Raw genomic sequence first — 10,764 nt, forward strand, 5'->3', positions numbered from 1 at the left:
CAACAACAACGATTTAAAATATCCACACTGATAAAATTGTTTGCGAAAAACACACTGCTCTGGTCCTCGGTGCCACTACTGCCGACCCAAGCTGGCTCACTGGTCCCCGCCCTCGGCCCTGGCCTCATCAGTACCTACAACAATCAAGTCTAGTGAGCCTAAAGCTCAGCATGCATAAATCGCAGGTAACGAGTAAAATCTGAATTTAAAATATGCATGGATAAATATCCTGTCCTGAGGCATACTGAAAATAATCTGTACTGAGCAATTATAATACGTGCATAACTGAACTGGAAATCACTGTAAAAATATTTGCTCCTTGGAGCCTGTACTGAAATATCTGGTAAAATTTTCTGTTGAGATTATGTTTTACGCCTGTGGCCACTGCACTAAGCTGAACTGATCGGTAACTGGCTACCGGGGAGGCTGAAACTGAACTGAGCTGGCCGGTCACTGGCGACCGGGTGGTACCATACTGAACTGATCGGTCACTGGCGACCGTATAAAATAACACTCCCACATAGTGAATGAACCACAAGCCATATCGCATAAATCTCAAAAATAATCATTTTCTTTTAATGCACGTAAAATAATTAACTGGCATAATGAAAATTCCTGTAATTTTACCAACTGGATTGGATTGGATCGTTCCCAGGCTCGCTGCAACCTAACTGTGCCATGAAAAATATGCAATAGCTTAAACATGACCAACTATGCAATTTACGTTCAAAAGATGCGACTATGACGCCTAATGACTTCGCATTTAATCATGACTCCGAGCCAACCTGAACCGACACTGAACCGACGTATAGTCATGATTAAAATACGCTGAAAAATCATAAAATAATGTTCCTAAAATGATAGGGTCGAAATCTAGGTGGAATGGAGGCCAAAACACGAAACGCTCTTTCGAGAGTCAATTTGGCACATTGCACCGTAAATTCTCGTACGACCTCAAAAATGATCCAAATGACGAACGGTCAAAACATGACCTTCCAACTCAATGAGGCACTGTCCAGTCCAAGGCCATGGGCTAAAAGCCAACCAAGAACTCAAACGACGCTTCTGAACAGCAGCATACTTGCTGTCAAAAATACAGCAGCTGCGCACTACAAGACTTGCATTGGTTTCGAGACCGGCCATTAGGGGTGAACCACCGACCAGAGACTCTTACCAACATCCCAAGGAATGATTTGAACCATGGCTAAGGGCCCTAGGCCAGCCACAATCCGCATCACACCAAACTTAACCGAAGGGTCCAACCGAGAGCAACGTGCATGCGTGTGTAGTGTTTATGCTATGATCGATGTCTTGCGTCGTTCCAGTGGCCATTTGATTGACCATGGCACGATCTAGACATCTAGGAGCATGATATGAACCGTGGCTAAGGGCCATAGGCCAACCAAGATCCACACCAAGCACAAAAGAAACGAACCTATGCTGAAAAATGGAAGGGCCGAATGGGGAAAGGGGCTGTTCTTGTTGATTATTTAAAAACCGATGAGCCATGGACCAAGCCACCAAAAGGGCAACTTAGTCACGTCTTAGACATGCTAGGGAAGTGATCCAACCATGGCTTAGGCCCTTGGGGCAGCCAAGATCAGATCCACCCTCTGACAAAACTGAATTTTCGAACACATTTCTGCACTATGGGGACTTGCTGTCATTCTGAATTTCCAGCAAGCATGGGGCTGGTTTGAATGGACCAACATGGTCCTAATGCATCCTACTACATGTATACAAGCCGCCTTGGGAGCCTGGAGTCGATCCAATACCTGAAACCACAAAACCAAAAAACGTGAAGCTTGCCATGAAAGCCGAAATTCTGCATGTGTGTTCCAAAATATTTTGACATGTATCTCGGTTTTTGCTTGCTAAAACGATCATGTACTGAAAAATAAATGATAATATGACTTGATTGAGGTTTGAAAGAAATCTAGACATGCCTGGTTTCGTTTCGAAAGAAAACGAACGAAAACGACGACGCGGCACGGAGAGGTGGAGCGCTTCTTCTCCTTTCTTGTTCGATTTTTCTCTTGCCTTCCCTCTAGCTAGACCACGATTTTTTACACTGAAAATGGTCTGAATTGATTTCGGTGGAGGGGAGGGATGATGGTTATGAAGGTGAGGAGAAGGGTGCACAAAATAGGATCATATCAAGACCAAGTCCACTCCCCTTTGAATTTGAATTTTGAATTGATATCAAATGAGTTGGTGGATGCTTCTAGGAGGTGGTGGCCGAAATTTGCTTATTCTAGTCTAGGATATGTCCATTATTTAATTAAATTGTGCTCCCAAAAATCCTAGAATTATCCTACTAATTACATGCAAAGAATTGGTCAAAGTTGATGAGTTGGAAAAATCTTCTAGCACTAAGGGTGGAAAAAATGCAATAAAATAAAGGGAAATGTTGATTATCTAGTCAACTAATAATCCTTGAAAGCCTTACTAATCCTTTAAATAATTTAGTGAGCTAACCCCTTAATTTAACTTAAATGAGTTCATTTCTTAATCACCTCAAATAATTAAATTAAATCCTCAAACAAACTTCCTTTCTAACTTAAATGAACTTACTTGCTAGCTAAATTAACTTCTGGAAATATTTCTCAATCTTAAATTCTATCTCAAAACTCCAACTCCGGTCCGGCCTCACTGAAATACTGAAATGCTAAAAATCAAACTGCTGAACTGAAATAATTAACTTCAAACAAATGCATTTAAAATAATCATGCAATGAAGTCAATTAAATTTAAAAATCTAGAATTATGCATGGCTTATACGTCTACTGATTTACGGGTTCTACAATCCTTCCCCCCTTAAATAAATTTCGTCCTCGAAATTAGAACTCACCGAATAACTCAGGGTATCGACTTCTCATCTCCGGCTCAGACTCCCACGTAGCTTCCTCCTCTGAATGGTTGAGCCATTTGACTTTGACTCGCTTAACCAACTTGTTCCGAAGTTTCTTCTCCTGTCTGTCTAGGATCTGCACGGGTCTCTCCTCATAAGATAAGTTCGGAGTAAGCTGCAACGGCTCGAAATTCAGCACATGCGAAGGATTTGCCATATACTTCCTCAGCATGGAGACGTGAAAGACATTGTGTACTCCGGCCAGATTTGGCGGAAGAGCCACACGATACGCTAGCGTCCCAACTCTGTCGAGGATCTCAAACGGTCCAATGAATCTCGGACTGAGCTTCCCTTTCTTGCCAAATCTCATGACACCCTTCATAGGTGCCACTTTCACGAAGACATGATCGCCCACTGCAAACTCTAACTCTCCTCCGCTGATCGGCATAACTCTTCTGTCGGCTCTGAGCAGTCCTCATCCTATCACGGATCTTGACTACTACATCTGCTGCCTGCTGAACAATCTCTGGACCCAACTCTGCTCTCTCTCCTACTTCATCCCAATGAACAGGAGATCTACACTTGCGACCATACAGCGCTTCATACGGAGCCATACCTATGACGACTGGAAACTGTTGTTATAGGTGAACTCTACCAATGGTAAGTTCGACTCCCAACTCCCAGAGAAATCAATGACGCAAGCACGGAGAAGATCCTCTAAGATCTGAATAACTCGCTCCGACTGTCCATCTGTCTGCGGATGGAAAGCTGTGCTAAACAGCAACTTCGTACCCAAAGTCGAATGCAAACTCTTCCAAAACGAGGAAGTGAATCTGGGATCTCTGTCGGATACGATAGAAACTGGAATACCGTGGAGTCGGACTATCTCTCGGATATACAGCTCTGCATACTGAACCATGGTGAAAGTCGTCTTAATAGGCAAGAAGTGCGCTGATTTGGTAAGACGATCTACAATCACCCAGATAGCATTCGATCCTCTGGCTGACCTCGGCAATCCGGTCACAAAGTCCATGGTAATGTTCTCCCACTTCCACTCGGGAATAGGAAGAGGCTTGAGCAAACCTGCTGGTCTCTGATGCTCGGCCTTCACTAACTGGCAAGTCAGGCACTCGGATACAAAACGCCTGATGTCCTTCTTCATTCCTGGCCACCAATACAATAGCTGCAGATCTTTGTACATCTTCGTACTCCCAGGGTGAATGGAGTACGGGGACGTATGGGCCTCTGATAAGATGTCTGCTCGGATAGAATCACTGCTAGGAACCCATATCCTATCTCGGTATCTCACAATACCGTCGCTGACTGAATACAAAACACTGCCCTTGCTTCATCTCTCTTCTTCCACTGTGCCAACTGCTCATCTGCTGCCTGACCGCTGCGAATACGGTCAATAAGAGAGGACTGGATAGTCAAGGTAGATAAACGAGGAACTCTACCTCGAGGGTAAGTCTCAAGATCAAACCTCTGCATCTCATCTGAAGAGGTTTCTGCATCGTCAAATGAGCCATCACTGCGACTTTCCTGCTCAAAGCATCCGCAACTACATTAGCTTTACCCGGGTGGTAGCTAATGTCACAATCGTAGTCTTTCACAAGCTCCAACCAACGCCTCTGACGCATGTTCAGCTCCTTCTGCGTAAAGAAATACTTGAGGCTCTTATGGTCGGTAAAGATCTGACACTTCTCTCCATACAGATAGTGCCTCCAAATCTTCAAAGCAAAAACTACGGCCGCTAACTCCAGATCATGGGTAGGGTAATTCTTCTCGTGGATTTTCAGCTGTCGAGAAGCATACGCTATCACTCTCCCATGCTGCATCAAAACTGCACCTAAACCAAGCTTCGAAGCATCGGTATAAAGGACAAACTCACCAGATCCTGACGGTACAGCCAAAACGGGTGCTGAGATAAGAGCTTGCTTCAAAGTATCGAAGCTCTTCTGACACTCCTCGCTCCACACAAACTTCACATTTTTCTTGTCAGTGCTGTGAGTGGAACGGCTAGAGGAAAATCCCTGGATGAATTTCCTGTAATATCCTGCTAGCCCAAGAAACTGCGGATCTCTGATGCATTCTGAGGCACAACCCAATCTCTGACTGCTGCAACTTTCGCCGGGTCTACCTCAATGCCACTGCTAGAAACAATGTGGCCCAAGAACGCCACCTTCTCTAACCAGAATTCGCACTTACTGAACTTTGCGAATAGTTTATGTTTCTGCAATGTCTGCAACACTGTGGTCAGATGCCTGCTGTGCTCCTCCCGACTCTTGGAGTAGACGAGAATGTCATCTATGAACACTATCACAAACTGGTCGAGGTACGGCTGAAATACGCGATTCATTAGATCCATGAAGATCGCTGGCGCATTCGTCAGACCGAACGGCATCACTAGGAACTCGTAGTGGCCATAACGAGTCCTGAAAGCTGTCTTCGAGACATCAGCATCTCTCACCCTCAACTGGTGATAACCGGAACGCAGATCTATCTTGGAGAAAATCGAAGCTCCCTGCAACTGGTCAAACAGATCCTCAATCCTCGGCAGTGGGTATTTATTCTTCACTGTAACCCTGTTCAACTCCCGGTAGTCAATGCAAAGCCTCATCGAGCCATCCTTCTTTTTCACGAATAAGACTGGCGCGCCCCATGGAGAAAAGCTCGGGCGAATGAACTCCTTGTCGAGAAGTTCCTGGATCTGCTTCTTAAGCTCTGCCATCTCTGTCGGTGCTAGTCGGTACGGCGCTTTGGATATCGGAGCCGTACCTGGCATAAGCTCAATGGAAAACTCCACCTCTCTCTCTGGTGGCATACCAGAGACGTCTTCGGGAAAAACGTCTAAGAAATCTCTCAATCGGAACATCTGAGGCTGACTGGCTGGGTTCCTCGGGGACAGATAAAAAGGTTGCTAGAAATGCCCGACACCCTCTATGCATGAGCTTCCTAGCCTGAACATAAGGAATAATGCGCGGTAAAGGAAAGTACCTGTCCGGCTCAAATAAACTGCTCCATTCCAGGCGGTCGGACAAGAACGGATCTCCGCTGGAAGTCTATCAACACTCTGTTCCTCAATAGCCAGTCCATCCCTAGGATGATGTCAAATTCCGGCATCGGTAGCACAATCAGATCCGCATAAACAAGATTACCGTGCAGCTCAAGGTCTATATCTCGGATAACATTGGTGGCTGCCATCTCCTCGCCTGACGGCAACACTACTGAAAAGGCTGTATCTAGCCCAATGGTCTGGATCTTGAGAAAGTTTGGCAAAGACCTCCGAAATAAATGAGTGAGTGGCCCCTGAATCTATCAAGGCCTTGGTAGCGGAACCAGATATAAAATTCTCCCTGTCAACAACATCGTCTCCGGTTGGCTTCCGCGGCATGGAGAGCAAAAAACTCTGCCTTGGGTAGGCAGATTCCTCTGAGGGCACTGCAGCAACATGTGGTATGGACTGCCACACTTAAAACACTTTTCCTGAGCCAGCCATACATGCTCCAGGATGGCGACGTGAGCACCTGGGACAAACTGGGTGCTCCTGAGTCCTCGGGGCTGGGCGTCCCCGCTGCTGCTGCTGCTGCTGCTGCTGGCCTCTGTTCCTGGCGGTCCATGAAAAGGCCTCTTATTCTGCTGCTGATTGCTGAAGAGGAGGAGGGCGGTGCGGTGCCTGGACTGGGCGCTTGCCTGGCGATCCCTCTCGATATCCCGCAGATCCTGCTCTGCGGCTAAGGCCTTGGAGACGGCAACCTCATAAGTAGCAGGTGTCAGATACCCTAACATCCCGGCGCAAGATCGGCCGTAAACCCACCAGGGAAGTGCATCAGCTTGGCTTGCATCATTCGCTATCAGGGGCACAAAGTGACAGCCCCTCGCGAACGTACGGATAAACTCCGTAACCGACATACCCCCTGTCTCAGACTCATGAACTCGGTGGTCAGCCTGGTGCGAACCTCCTCAGCAAAATACTTGGAGTAGAAAACCTCCGTAAAGCGGGTCCAAGAAAGTGTAGCCAAGGTCAGGGCTACCGAAGCTCCTTCCCACCATAATCGGGGCGTCTCCAGTGAACAGGTAGGTGGCACATCGGACCTCGGTCTGCGTCCCACAGCTCCATAAAATCGAAGATAACCTCGAGGGATTTGATCCATCCCTCGGCAACCATGGGGTCAGATGCCCCAGAGAATTCCTTCGGGCGCATCTTCATGAATCGCTCATACACGCCTCGGGCCCTGTCGGCCTAGGCTGCGGCTGCGTCTCTACGGCTGCGGCCTTGCCCCCCGCAAACTGTGCGAAGAACTGTGCCATCCCAGCTAACCTCTGGGCACTCATTGGTTTCCGGTGGGGGGCGGGTGGAGGAGGTTGGTAGGTACTCCCTCCGGTCTATGCTCCTCTCTGTCCTCCTCGGCGAGGCTCCACCTCCTCTGTGGCGCCTCATAAAATGCGGTCTAGGGCATACGTTCCACATAACCCATACGTAACGAACTGCATAAATTCCATACTTTATTTTAAATGACTCTGAAATACTGAAAATCGGATAAGCATGCTGACAAAATAATTCATGCTATAATGAACTGCTGAACAAAATGCTGAATCTGAAAAAAACTTACAGACAAAGGCGTGGCTTCGTGAGCTTTCTCGCGGTCAGTAGTAGTGAAACCCTATACAGAACACCGCTCTGATACCAACTGTGAAGGCCTAAACTCCTTTCTTGAAAATTTGCGGAAAATTAAAATTTTCTTTTTAAAAGAACTTAAATGGCCTCATTCATAAAATCACTGGTGAATCAAGTTCAATATTTCAAAATATGCAGCGGAAGAAAATAAAGTTTTGCCAACAACAACGATTTAAAAATATCCAACAACTGATAAAATTGTTTGCGAAAAAATAACAACTGCTGCTCTGAGGTCCTCGGGTGCCACTACTGCCGACCCAAGCTGGCTCACTGGTCCCCGCCCTCGGACCTGGCCTCATCAGTACCTACAACAATCAAGCTAGTGAGCCTAAAGACTCAGCATGCATAAATCGCAGGTAACGAGTAAAAATCTGAATTTAAAATATGCAGAGTAAAATATTCCTGGCCTGAGGCATACTGACAATAATCTGACTGAGCAATTATAATACGTGCATACTGAACTGGAAGTCACTGTAAAAATATTTGCTCCTTGGAGCCTGTACTGAAATATCTGGTAAAATTTTCTGTTGAGATTATGTTTTACGCCTGTGGCCACTGCACTAAGCTGAACTGATCGGTAACTGGCTACCGGGGAGGCTGAAACTGAACTGAGCTGGCCGGTCACTGGCGACCGGGTGGTACCATACTGAACTGATCGGTCACTGGCGACCGTATAAAATAACACTCCCACATAGTGAATGAACCACAAGCCATATCGCATAAATCTCAAAAATAATCATTTTCTATTTAATGCACGTAAAATAATTAACTGGCATAATGAAAATTCCTGTAATTTTACCAACTGGATTGGATTGGATCGTTCCCAGGCTCGCTGCAACCTAACTGTGCCATGAAAAATATGCAATAGCTTAAACATGACCAACTATGCAATTTACGTTCAAAAGATGCGACTATGACGCCTAATGACTTCGCATTTAATCATGACTCCGAGCCAACCTGAACCGACACTGAACCGACGTATAGTCATGATTAAAATACGCTGAAAAATCATAAAATAATGTTCCTAAAATGATAGGGTCGAAATCTAGGTGGAATGGAGGCCAAAACACGAAACGCTCTTTCGAGAGTCAATTTGGCACATTGCACCGTAAATTCTCGTACGACCTCAAAAATGATCCAAATGACAACGGTCAAAACATGACCTTCCAACTCAATGAGGCACTGTCCAGTCCAAGGCCATGGGCTAAAAGCCAACCAAGAACTCAAACGACGCTTCTGAACAGCAGCATACTTGCTGTCAAAAAATACAGCAGCTGCGCACTACAAGACTTGCATTGGTTTCGAGACTATCGGCCATTAGGGGCGTGAACCACCGACCAGAGACTCTTACCAACATCCCAAGGAATGATTTGAACCATGGCTAAGGGCCCTAGGCCAGCCACAATCCGCATCACACCAAATCTTAACCGAAGGGTCCAACCGAGAGCAACGTGCATGCGTGTGTAGTGTTTATGCTATGATCGATGTCTTGCGTCGTTCCAGTGGCCATTTGATTGACCATGGCACGATCTAGACATCTAGGAGCATGATATGAACCGTGGCTAAGGGCCATAGGCCAACCAAGATCCACACCAAGCCACAAAAGAAACGAACCATATGCTGAAAAATGGAAGGGCCGAATGGGGAAAGGGGCTGTTCTTGTTGATTATTTAAAAACCGATGAGCCATGGACCAAGCCACCAAAAGGGCAACTTAGTCACGTCTTAGACATGCTAGGGAAGTGATCCAACCATGGCTATAGGCCCTTGGGGCAGCCAAGATCAGATCCACCCCTTGACACAAACTGAATTTTCGAACATTTCTGCACTATGGGGAACTTGCTGTCATTCTGAATTTCCAGCAAGCATGGGGCTGGTTTGAATGGACCAACATGGTCCTAATGCATCCTACTACATGTATACAAGCCGCCTTGGGAGCCTGGAGTCGATCCAATACCTGAAACCACAAACTCAAAAAACGTGAAGCTTGCATGAAAGCCGAAATTCTGCATGTGTGTTCCAAAATATTTTGACATGTATCTCGGTTTTTGCTTGCTAAAACATGATCATGTACTGAAAAATAAATGATAATATGACTTGATTGAGGTTTGAAAGAAATCTAGACATGCCTGGTTTCGTTTCGAAAGAAAACGAACGAAACAACGACGACGCGGCACGGAGGAGGTGGAGCGCTTCTCTTCTCTTTCTTTCTCGATTTTTCTTGCCTTCCCTCTAGCTAAGACTCACGTTTTTTACACTGAAAATGGATCTGAATGAGGTATTTCGGTGGAGAGGGAGAGGGATGAGTGGTTTGAAGGTGAGGAGAAGGGTGCACAAAAATAGGATCATATCAAGACCAAGTCCACTCCCCTTTTGAATTTGAATTTTGAATTGATATCAAATGAGTTGGTGGATGCTTCTAGGAGGTGGTGGCCGAAATTTGCTTTTTTCTAGTAGGATATGTCCATTAATTAATTAAATTGTGCTCCCAAAAATCCTAGAATTATCCTACAACTTACATGCAAAGAATGGTCAAAGTTGATGAGTTGGAATTAATTGTCTAGCAACTATGGGGGCCGAAAATGCAATAAAATGAAGGGAAATATTGTTATCTAGTCAACTAATAATCCTTGAAAGCCTTACTAATCCTTTAATTAATTTAGTGAGCTAACCCCTTAATTAATAACTTAAATGAGTTCATTTCTTAATCACCTCAAATTTAAATTAAATCCTCAACTAACTTAAATAATTCCTTAACTTCTTTTAACTTAAATGAACTTACTTGCTAGCTAAATTAACTTCTGGAAATATTTCTCAATCTTAAATTCTATCTCAAAACTCCAACTCCAGTCCGGCCTCACTGAAATAACTGAAATGCTAAAAATCAACTGCTGAACTGAAATAATTAACTTCAAACAAATGCATTTAAAATACATGCAATGAAGTCAATTAAATTTAAAAATCTAGAATTAGCATGGCTTATACTCTACTGATTTACGGGTTCTACACAATTAAATGTTATAACATATGATAATATATGATATGGTAATTATATAGATACAATATCACATATGTATTTAAAGACATCATATATTACATATGTTAACAATCAATTCAATCAAACATAAAATTATATGATATGGTTTATGATATGATCTTCTATGTAGCACTCGTATACATATCATATGATATCACTTATACAATTATGTTATTACATATGAAGATATAAACAAATCA

Source organism: Primulina tabacum, unplaced genomic scaffold (assembly GCF_025594145.1).
Source record: "Primulina tabacum isolate GXHZ01 unplaced genomic scaffold, ASM2559414v2 Contig999, whole genome shotgun sequence".
In the NCBI taxonomy this organism is placed as follows: domain Eukaryota; kingdom Viridiplantae; phylum Streptophyta; class Magnoliopsida; order Lamiales; family Gesneriaceae; genus Primulina; species Primulina tabacum.